Below are 12022 nucleotides of genomic sequence, written 5' to 3' on the forward strand. Positions count from 1 at the left end.
AACTGTGATGCTAATGAATTGCACTGGGTTTGATTCATTGGAAATCACATTGAGGGGGGAAATGGAAGTGCGTCAATTGCAGTTTTATAGTTATCCGGTTGAGTCATCTCCATACACAGTCAAGTTCACCATGGAAATTATTCTTGTTCAGCAAGGGGCTCAATGCTCAACAAGACCTTATTTTTGCTTCCCCTGAGGAAGTGGTCTAAAGTGGGGTGAAGCAAAGAAAGACCTTATATGTGATACACTGAGAAAAAAGAGCTTGAGATCTTATGTGAACTATGAGCTTTGGTTCAACCCTCATCTGGCCATGAACTCACCAATTGATTTAAGTATACTACTTCAGTCTTCCTAGTTACATCATGGAAAATATTATTGGCCTGCCTGAAATTTTTAACATCAGCAGCATTATTATGTGGTGGGATCTGATGAATAAACATGTATACAAATACAAATGAACAAATGAATGTTGTTATTAAGAATCCTAAAAACATACAAGTTACTTATCTAACTAGGGCAGGGTCTCCTGCCTTTTTAAGCCTGCAAGCCACTTTTGGAATCCTAACATAGCATGGTGGGCAGGGCCTCAAGAGGTGACAGAAAGCCAGACAGAACATGGCTTGTTATGTGCGAAGTCGTGTCCGACCCATCGCGACCCCATGGACAATTATCCTCCAGGCCTTCCTGTCCTCTACCATTCCCCGGAGTCCATTTAAGTTTGCACCTACTGCTTCAGTGACTCCATCCAGCCACCTCATTCTCTGTCGTCCCCTTCTTCTTTTGCCCTCGATCACTCCCAGCATTAGGCTCTTCTCCAGGGAGTCCTTCCTTCTCATGAGGTGGCCAAAGTATTTGAGTTTCATCTTCAGGATCTGGCCTTCTAAAGAGCAGTCAGGGCTGATCTCCTCTAGGACTGACCGGTTTGTTCGCCTTGCAGTCCAAGGGACTCGCAAGAGTCTTCTCCAGCACCAGAGTTCAAAAGCCTCAATTCTTTGACGCTCGGACTTCCTTATGGTCCAACTTTCGCAGCCATACATTGCAACTAGGAATACCATAGCCTTGACTAAACGCACTTTTTTTGGCAGGGTAGAACATGGCTACCACTGCTTATCTCCACTTATACAGTGAAGGTTTTTGTACTATAGTAGCAGCTGCTGCCAAAGCAATCTCCAATGGTCTGTCAGAGGACTTGCTGGGCAGAAACCCTAGCTGGCCATTCCCACTTCGTAAAAAGACTCCCAGGGCCTGTTTTCCTCCATTTAACAGACTTCCTGGCCAATGGGTGTGAGTGAGCTATTCTCCCATGCAGCAGGATCTGACATTAGGGGTAGTGCTAGAACTGTTTACCCAATTACAGTGATTCTCCCAAGGCCTATCATGTCTCCTGGAGCATGGGCAAAAACATAAAATACAAGAGGGGCCTGACTGCTGCTTCATGTCGTTTCAGGTGTGAGATAGTTTGTTCTTATATTTCTGTATTCTGGATTAATTCTGCTGTCTGCTGCTGTTTTCCCGGAAAAACCTTCCTCTTGTTCTTTGCCCACACTAGTTTGTTTTAAAATATTATTTAAAGTATTATTTCAAGCTTTTCTGTGTTTTTTGTTCTTGCCTGGGGGCTGCAGGTGGGGGAGGGGACTTTGTTTTCATTCTGGTCCATTTTTTTTTAAGACTCCTTGGTTTTGTTTGGCTCTCTTGATTTGTTTTAGAATTTTGGCTTTGAATTTTAATTTTTTAAAGCTTTGTGCCCAGAGATGCCAAACATATTTACTCGTACCTCGTTTGCTAAGCAATAGTATACATTTCCACATTGAATGCTAATACACACCACCAATATCAAGACAAGCCACCAGTTGCCGCTGTATTTTGAAGTGATTTTTCATCAATGATAGTAAATTTTCAAAGGCTGACTACCCTCCACCTTGTAAGCATGCATGCTGCATTATAGAGATTTTGGTCACACAGATAAATTTTGGAGTCATTTGGGAGGGGGTTTGCAGTGAAGAGCTCTGTAGTTTGCATTTGGAACTTGACTACCACTGATGAAGAATCACTTTGAAACATGGCATCAACCAGCGGCTTATTTTGATACTGTACCTGTGTATCAATAGCAAACAAGATACCACTGTTTAGAAATATATATTTATAGTATTAAAGCCAACACATAGGGCCTTTTCGCACGGGGATCTTTGTTGCAAATTGTTTGCGGAATGAAAAATCGCTATTTAAAATAGTGGAATTCGTCGTTATGCATACCTGCCTTTGTAGTGGAATCAGTTGCGTTTTTTAGCGTTTCCCACAGGCTTCCGGTCTCGGCAGAAATCGCTAGAAAGGAAGCGCTATTGCCAAGCTCGTCCCGCCCCTGGCCGTCAAGCAGCCAATGGGCAGCCGTTAGCATGCTCCCAAACAGCCCCTTTCCCTTTAAGAAAGGTTTTTTAAAAAAAAAAAACAGACCCATAGCAACGAATCTAGGTAGATTCGTTGCAACGGAGAGACCCATCCAGCTGCCTAATGTGAGCTGTCGTTTGATTGTATGATCGTTGGCACGCTGCCCCGAGTGATAAACCCCCCCCCCCCTCACGGGCCCGATTTTCGGCTGAATTAATGTGTAAAAAATAAAGGGACTTTATTTCAGCAAACGGGCTTTTATGTGGTTTGTGCTTAGTGACTAAAGGTGAAGGACTGAAGCCAGGGAAGCCTCTAAACAGAAAGAGGCTCGCTGGTGCGTTTATCCCCGCTCGCTCGGAGAAAAAAAAATGGCGATCGCTTCGCCGGAAGTTTGGAGGAGAGAGCCAGGGGGAGGGACTTTGAAGAACCCACAACAATGGTAACGCACAGGTCTTTAGCGCTATTGTTGCAGATTGGTTGCAGGAGTGTATCGCTATCCGGAGGGTGAATCCACTTTTCTGGATTCCCCTGAAAGCGCTACAACGAAGCACTTTTTGCGGGTAGGTTTCAGGATTGTTGCAGATTGTCTACGACGTCGTGGGTTATGGCAAATTAGTAGCGTTTCCAATTAGCAACCATTGTGCTATTTTGAAGCCGTGCGAAATGGCCCATAGTTTTCAGCATAGTACTGGGACGTTTATGTACAGTACTTGCTTTTTGCTTGTCATTCATTGCATCCATTACGACTGTGGCTCTATTGGTTTAACTAAACTCCCTGGTGGGTCAAGGGTCTCCTGCTCCCAGGCCTCACCTCTATGCTGTTGATCAGCTGGTCAGCAGGGGGGACTTAACTGCAAAGAAAAGGGAGTCTCACCTAACATTTTAGCAGCAATCCTGGCATGACTGGAAGCGACATAGGGCAATGCTCTGAGTTTCATGCAAAAACTCTATGGTGGAAGATAATTCTACCTTACAAGTTTTGCCCCCGAACTAGAATATCGCCCCGACATGCCTATGTGACTTCCAGTTCACATTGAAGTCATGTCAAGCACATCGCCGAAACATCACTTGAGGCTCTCCGCTCCTTGTCAACCCACTTCCCATCTCCCACTAGGGTTGGGCACTTCGGCTTCCAAAGGGGCTGCTCTCTCCCAAAGCAGCCAGCGCCACATCATGGGGGGGAAGGGAGGTGTGGCCGTCAACGCCCGCTCCTCCCCTCCCCCCCTGCAATGTGGCGGTGGCTGTTTCGGGAGCGAGTGGCCAGATGCCAAAGCCCCCAACCCTATTGGCAACCATATTTGTGCTCTTAAGCAGGGATTGGATTTTTAAAATTCTTGCTGTTTTTGAAAGCTTATCATTTGGCATTCGTCTGGTTCTTATTTTCCAGTTCTTCTGTAGCTGTTTCAAAGAGCTTTCTGGGTTGTATTTTGGGAGAAGTAGTTTCATGGAGTTTTGTGGTGTTCCTATTGGTTTTGAAAAAAATTAAATCTTCTGAAGGAAATTTCTGGTTAGATTTTTAAAAGCAGTTGACTAAAGGTGATGATTTCAGTATTTTGCTCTCAAAAAAGTTTTAATTAAGCTTTCCCAAAATTATCCAGGTGTTTGTGGGTTTAAAAAAAATGGAGCCTTGGATTTACTTTAAAATATTTTAGTCTGACTTGGGCTTCAAAACAATTGAACCCAGGTTTTTAGCCTTTCAGAAAAAAACTTGTCAGGAAGACTAGCTTAATCCCCCCCCCCAACTTTGCTTGTAGATAAGGAAAAAGATAAGAAATGTTACAGGAAAAATGTGGGCGAACTTGTCACAAGTACAAAGTGCCCATTCAATCTCTCAGCTCTGTTTTACTGGTGTGGTCCTGGTGTGATTGCTGTGATTGCTAATACCATGTATATCAGCTGATCAACTAACAGCTAATGAAAGGTTGGCTTACTACTGGTTGTAAAGCTCTGTGTGCTGAGGCATTAAATTTCTTCTTCAAGATACTTGGTACAAACAGCAAGTCACTACCAACTCCATCAAACCCTTCTTGTGATCAGGCTCAGTATATTTTTGGATAGAGAACAGGCTACAATGAATTGTTATTCAAGTTTATTTATATAGTCACAGACCAGAAAGCAGATAGACTAAATTGTCATGTTCTTAACATGTTGTATAAATCTACCCGCTTCTGACTAAAAGCCTAGCATCCAATATTCCTCAGTCTCTCAGACCAAGGAAACAGGATGGGACTTTTTAGACTTTAATCTTAATAGCTGGAGCTACTGAGGCAGTGACAGATGCATGACAGGGTTATTGCCCACCCAAATGAGTTTCCCATATGTACCATATTATTTTATCTCAAAAATGCATTAATACTCTTTATGCAGCCCTATGGCAGAGGGGGGTGGGAATAAAGCTTCACATTCTGGAATACTTTGCAATAAAGACTAAAGTTGTACTGTGCCATTGTAACTGGCAGCCAGGCCTCTCCCGGGGGAGCCAGGCCTCTCCCGGGGGAGAGAGAAGGCCGGCGCCGCCCCCCCACCCTCCCCAAGTCCCAAACGGCGGGCAGTAGCGCGGCTCACGGAGGAGAAGGCGGAGTGGGCCCCAACTCACATGGCTGTGGCTTCTCCCGGCCGCTGTAGCGGCCCGGAGAAGCAGGAGGAGGAGCAGGCCGGCTGGAGGACTGTCGGCGCGGTCTGGCTGACTGGACTGAGTCCCGGCCGGCCGAAGCAGCCAATGGCTGCTGGCCCTGGATGGACAGCTTTGCGGCTCCTGATTGGCCCCTCCGAGTTTTTATCCCGGACAGGGTCCGCCCTAACTCCTCCCCAACAGCCCTTACTCTTTTATTTAGTCCGTGGCGCCCGCGGTGCCACGGGCGGTTTACAGATATATATATATATATATATATATATATATATATATATGTATGTATGTATGTATGTATGTATGTATGTATGTATGTATGTATGTATGTATGTGTATATATATATATATATATATATATATATATATATATGTATATGTATATGTATATGTATATGTATATGTATATAGATAGATAGATAGATAGATAGATAGATAGATAGATAGATAGATAGATAGATAGATAGATAGATAGATAGATAGATAGATAGATAGATAGATAGATAGTGTCGGAATTTCTCCGACTTCGCCGCTCCTACCCGGGGACTCACCAACGAGAGGCGTATCACCTGGACCTTTATCCAACCCTGCAGAGTCAGGTCTGGGGGAGTCCTCGGCGGGGGGAGTCCTCAACGAGGAGTAGTGTTTGCGCTTGGAGGACCGGGGAGGAGTGAGGAGCAGTCTTGGCCGGGCAAGGAGCCGCCCAAGATTGAAACGACGGATGCAAGACGCCGGAGCTTCTCCTTTAAGGGTTCGGTGGGCGGGGGATGCGAGGGAGGAAAGCTACTTAATGGGAGAGGTCGGCGTCAGTGAGGAGGTGGGGTTCGGGATAGTGCAAGAAACTATCACGAACCCGGGAGTTTCAGCCTGGGTTTCCCGGTGGACTCCATTCTGAGACGTCGACTATCTGCCTCAAGTGCTATTCCGACCTGCCTTCCCGTCTGCCGACACCGTGTCGGAGCAAAGAAGAGGAGCGGACCCCTCGAACCCTAGATAGATAGATAGATAGATAGAGAGATAGATAGATAGATAGATAGATAGATAGATAGATAGAGAGAGAGAGAGAGAGAGAGAGAGAGAGAGAGAGAGAGAGAGAGAGAGAGATAATAAATAGTGAATACAAATAATGAATCAACTCTCACCTATTCGGAAAACCCTTCCAGAACCATCAAGAAAACCCAGAGTTTCACAAAACCCGGTTGAGAAAGCCTGCTTTAGAGGTTTGTGTCTCTAGTATGCTGAAGGGTGGATGAACCTCACAATCCAAACCGGTTCACTTGGTCTATAAAAGTTTGTAATGGTTTGTGGCTTACAAATCAGGCATGCCATGAACCATGAACCATAACAAACCATATTTTCCTGGTTCATGTCTGTTCCTAGTACTAAATGCTATTATTATTACTTGAAGATGAGGCAAGTTATGTCTAGCCATCCAAAATTACATTGCCACAATTCCTTGGATCAGATCAGACAAGGTTGCAACCTCGTGGGTAGCTTTTCCTATTGGGATTTCTCTATTCATGTAGACGGTGTGCACAAATAACTTAGGGCTACCTTATAGCATATGAACTGATCTTAATAGATATATCTACTTCCGGCCAGCTCTTAGGCAGCAGCACTGACTTCCAGTTGAATTCCAGATCAGGTTCAAGGTATTAGTACCTGACTGACTATATCCCCCAAAGAGTGCTCTGCTCTCCCAGCATGCACAGGCTGGTGATCCCTGGCCCAAGGGAAATACTCTTGGCCTCAACCGGGTTCTGACCTCTGCATGAGCTCCCAGAAGAACGGCAGGCCCTACAGAAGCTTCTACAGTTCAAAAGGGACTTCAAAACAGAGCTCTTCTGCTAGGCATTTGGTTGGGGCTAATGAGTAATAACACAGGAAAAGGGCCCTCCCCTGTAGAACTCCCATCTAGACTGAGAAGGGAAGCAGAGTCGATCTGAATGGCAATGACAGGCAACTGCAGTGTTGAAGAATTTTTAATGGTTTTAATTGTTTTTCATGTTACTATTTCAATGTGGCATTCTTAATTGTTGTAAACCACCCAGAGGCAGCTGTGGTCATATAAATCAAATGAATGAATAAAGAAACCAATAAATAGTTGTTTCGATGTTTGTAGAGGCAGAGTGAGGTTTACTGGAGCCGCTATGGGCTGTTGGCTTTCCTCAGAAAACCCTGTTCTGATCTCTCACTTCAGCATTTGGCTTGCTGGGCAGTTCAAGCTCTCCAAATGCCATTATGTCAAAAAAGGACCATTCACCCACAAGTAATTAGCATGGCAATTTGGCAAGCACTCTTCCCATTACATCTATCCACCAGACTCCAGCTGGCATATTTGACATTTTAGCTTTATATTTTGTGTATGAATGTATCATCCTCAAGTTGCCTTCTTCTTGTGAAGAGATGGATTTCCTAGTAAGGAAGATGCCCATTTCTGGCATATATGTACTAGATGTCTCTCCCTTCAAAAATACATTTGGGTTTATTTGGGGCAGGGGGAGAGTGTGTAACAAAGACAATCAAACAGCTGTGTTTCTTGCCTACTAACTAAAGGCCAGGGAACAGAACGAATCAGTGCTCTGGAATGTCAAATGAACAAACAGTGCTTGATTTAAATTTGTGGCTACCCTGCTTAAGTACTCTAATGACAGAGAACTGTGCCACACAACTCATTAACCCATTTATAAACAGAAGGCTTCGTATTGGGCCTGTGCAGAACTAATGAAAAATAGTTCTCGGCTTTGGGAATTGCTCTCTGGTAAAGAAAGACATTGTTAATTCAGTCCTCTGTGGAGACACAGAGTTATATTTTGAATTGGTATTAATAACAAAGGTAAACAGGTCTGTGTCATGCAGTCATCACCTGTGTCATGCAGTCATCCTGTAGTTGTTTCTTCTAAGCATCAGTTGCTAGAATTTGTCCCTTAAGCCAGGGGTAGTCAACCTGTGGTCCTCCAGATGTCCAGGGACTACAATTCCCATGAACCCCCTGCCAGCATTTTCTGGCAGGGGCTCATGGGAATTGTAGTCCATGAACATCTGGAGGACAACAGGTTGACTACCCCTGCCTTAAATTATTACATTAAGCTCTTCTACGACTCCATTATTGAGTTTCTGCATCGCAAAAGACAAATTATGCAGTATCTTTTAGCAGGACCAGCCACCAATATCACTTAGCAGCAAGCAAGCTTTGAAGTTCGTCAGAACTCTTCGTCACATTGCAGGTTTTGTACATTGTTTCCAATTTCATTCATTGTTTCAGTAGCTGAAGACATATACTGACTAACTAACTATAGTCAATGGAATGGACCACATTCAATCACAACAAACAAGTTTAATCAAATCAAGGTTTCCTGAAATGTTGGAACTGAGCCTTACTGTGCAGTCCTAAATCGGCTTACAATCTTCCTCTGTCCATTGGCTTCAACTGACTCAGAAGGGTGTACCTTTATTTAGAATCACGCTGTGTCTATGATTGTAAAGTGGTTCTAAATGTGCGAGGAGCCAGCTAATTGTATGAACTTTCAAAGTGCTGTTGCGATTCTCCTCAGGCACAGCTCATTCGGCAAAGGCAGTACTTACACTCATTTGTTCATTTTTTCAGAATGATGAGAAGGCCTCAAACCTGTCACTTGTAATCTTTAAAAGAAATGCAGACTGTGTTGCCCGCCAAATTGGATTAGATGGCAACTAGCACAAAACAAGTTTACAAGTCCTCTGAAATAAGGAAGGAGAGAAAACAATTGAGTATATTAAGGGTGGTGTTTAGTCAAATGCCTCCGTAGCACTCAAAGAGACACACAGGTCCTTTGCAAGGCAGAGATCACAAGCTAAGCACAGTATTCTGTTCATTAACAAAAGTCAGAGGTAATTTAAAGTGCTACGAATTGGGTAATATTACCTAGTGGTTGAAGGGCAAGCACAACCCTGCATCCCATGAGTGTCTCGTTTTGTTACTTTTCTTTGTGGAAGGTGTTTTCTCTCAATTGCTTGAATTATCTGTAGCGGCCTCTGCTCTGAGGTACTGACATATATCCTGTTTCTTACTTTGGCCTCTGTCTTAGAAGCTTGTGGAGATGCTTGTCTTGCTCTAAATTTAAAGCTTGCTTTCTTCAAAACTAAATCGTTATGTCATTGTGTTTCCTGCCTCATCGCCGGTCCCCACCATGGCCCATTATGCACGGGGGGGGGGGGGGATAGTGCGCATTCGGGGTGGAATGGCAGCGACTAAAATAACCGATAACGCACAGAGCCGGCTGCAACCGGCTGCAGATTCGGTGCATGCCACCGAAAAAGTCGCGTTAGTGAAACGTGGAAGAAAGCGCAGCTTCCGGGTGACCGGGGCGCAACCAGAAGCGGCGCTAGGGTCACCGTGTGCATAATCGGTTACTCTGGGTTTTGCCGCCGTTGAGTCCCGTCCCGTGCATAAGCGGTTTGCTTCGCTTCTTCCCCATCTACGTGTTCCATGTGACCCGAAATCACCATTTCGGCGGCCGTGCATAATGGGCCCATGACTCCCTAGGTGCACAAGAGAGTCTGCCTTCCTATATAACACTTCCTCTAGCATTTCTGCATTCCGTAGGGCCTGCAAGATGGAGCTCTTCCACCAGGATTATGGTTGAGGCTGGGGTCTGAGCGGAAGATCTGATTGCCCCCCCCGGTGCTAAGCAGTGGTATGCCAATGGGATCTATGGCAAGGGTTATGGCTCTCCTCTCACCATTTCCCCTATTAGTTCGATGCCATTATGCTGAAGATGGGTAGCAGTTTATACCGCAATTTCTTCTTTTTATTTTTGTTTATATGTTGTGATTTTTATGTCTTGTCCGATATTTTACTGGGGTTTTGTTGGGGGGGGGGTTAATTTTTGGACTGTCTGTAAACTGCCATGAGCTAGTCCCAGGAATGGTGGGAAATAAAAATTCAAAATAAATAAATAAATAAATTCTGGATAATTTTTCAATACATAAAGATGCTGTAATTTAGCCACATGTTTATTCAGAGAATAAATTTAGAACCCAGTGACAGCTTTAGGACCAACAAAGGATGCATGCACATGAAAGCTCATGTCTGGAATAAAATGTTGTTGATCTTAAAGGTGCCACTAGACTCTAAATTTGTTCTGCTGCTTCAGACCAACACAGCTACCCTCTTCAATCTTATTCATTCAGAGAATATAAATGATGCCCCTTCAGAGTCCTACTTGAGGCTGCTCACAAAGTAAAAGCAGTACAACAAAATCATAAAAGTAACAGCATGAGAATAATCAATAATATCCTCTGAATAAGATATCTTAATGGATCAATAATGTGGTGTAGTAGTTAGAGCAGCTTTCTCCATCTTTTTAAACCAATGAGAAAACCCTGAAACATTCTTCAGGCTTTGAGAAACCCCAGAAGTGGTGCAATCATGCAGAATATGTTTGGGAAGCAGAACTATGTACATGTCCACCCAGGGTCTCTCCCCTTCCCATGCCCTCCAGGACCATCATTAGTCATTTTGGGAAGTGGGAGGGTGGGTTGAAATGACCATATCACCCAATAATTGCTTAACAAATTTTAAAAGTATATTTAAAAACTAATTAACTCCCACTCATTCAGGAAATCCTTTCAGGGCTGTCAAGAAACCTCAGCGTTCCTCAAAACCCTGGTTGAGAAAGCCTGGGTTAGAGGGTAAGTCTAGAATCAGGGGGACCCAATTTTTAAACCCAGTTCTACCAGGGAAGCTTGATAAGTGACCCTGGGCTGGTCGGTGTCTCTCAGTTTAACCTCTCTCTATGGATTGTTCGTGAAGATAAAATAAAGGAGGGAGAATGACATTGTAAGCTGCTTTGAGTGTTCTTTGATGGACAAAAGCAGGGTATAATTCTCCAACTAAACAAATACATAACACCTGCTGCACCCTGGGGAATGGAGTCCTCAGGAAGACTAAACAGTGTTATAACAGACTATAACAGAAGACTACAACAGTGTTAGAAGCATTAGCTGTAGTCATCCAGTTGGGGGAAGGCCATGATAAATGTGTCAGTGAGAATGAACATGTTTGATAGCAGCAAATCCAATATTTGAAATGAAAAGGGGGGAAATAGTAGCTAATATGTGTCTGATGCATGCATACAGAAGAATTAATGCAGTTTTGGGTATTGACTGTAATCAGTCCTAAAAAAAACATTTGGAGTAGAGAATGTCTTTGTTCTTAGCTTTATGTTCCTCTAACTTGCTGGGTCTTCCAGATCAACACATGGGGAAGATACTATCCCTCTGCATGGGAGAAAATGTATCTCTTGCTTTCTGCGATTTGACTTTGCTATGTAATTAGGCAACTATCTGATGTGGGTACATGGGGGCACCTCATGGAGTTTTTAATAGCACTAAGTTATGAGTAGTTGCAGTATGGTGCTGAGTTGTAATTGTCACACTTTACTTTTGGCAGTGCATCTAACTCCCACCAGATTTCTAACTCCCAGAATGTTTGCAATTGCCAAGTTAGGCCATCTGTAAACACTAACACTTGGTGAACTAACCAAAGATACAGGATGACTCATTTTTTAAAAAAAGAACCTGAAATTATCTTTGAGCAAACAAAAGAGAGGGCACAATTCAGCTAAAGTTGAGCACCTTTAAGCACCATTAATTTTGGTGAGACTGACCCTCCTTTTGAACTCAACAGTACTCCAAGGCTGTGATTCTAAGCATAATCACATAGAAGCAAGATCCATTGAAGCCAATGGCTTTCATTTGAATAAACATGCTTCAGATTTTGCTGAAACCTGCTTGATTGCTTCACTTTGGTTAGATTGTGTCCATCATGATTATGTGGCTAGTCCACGGCCATTCAACTTTGGTTAGATTGGATCTTACAACTGGGTCACTGATATTTCAATAGGATTGGTCTTAGTAAAACCTCTTAACAGTTGCTTTTCTGATGTCAAAAGAGGAGAATTTAGGTCCATTCCGCACAACTTCAATGTTGCAAAAGGCTTGCAAATTGTAAATGCTATTAATTTGCAG

This window comes from Paroedura picta, chromosome 4 (assembly GCF_049243985.1).
Source record: "Paroedura picta isolate Pp20150507F chromosome 4, Ppicta_v3.0, whole genome shotgun sequence".
NCBI lineage: Eukaryota > Metazoa > Chordata > Lepidosauria > Squamata > Gekkonidae > Paroedura > Paroedura picta.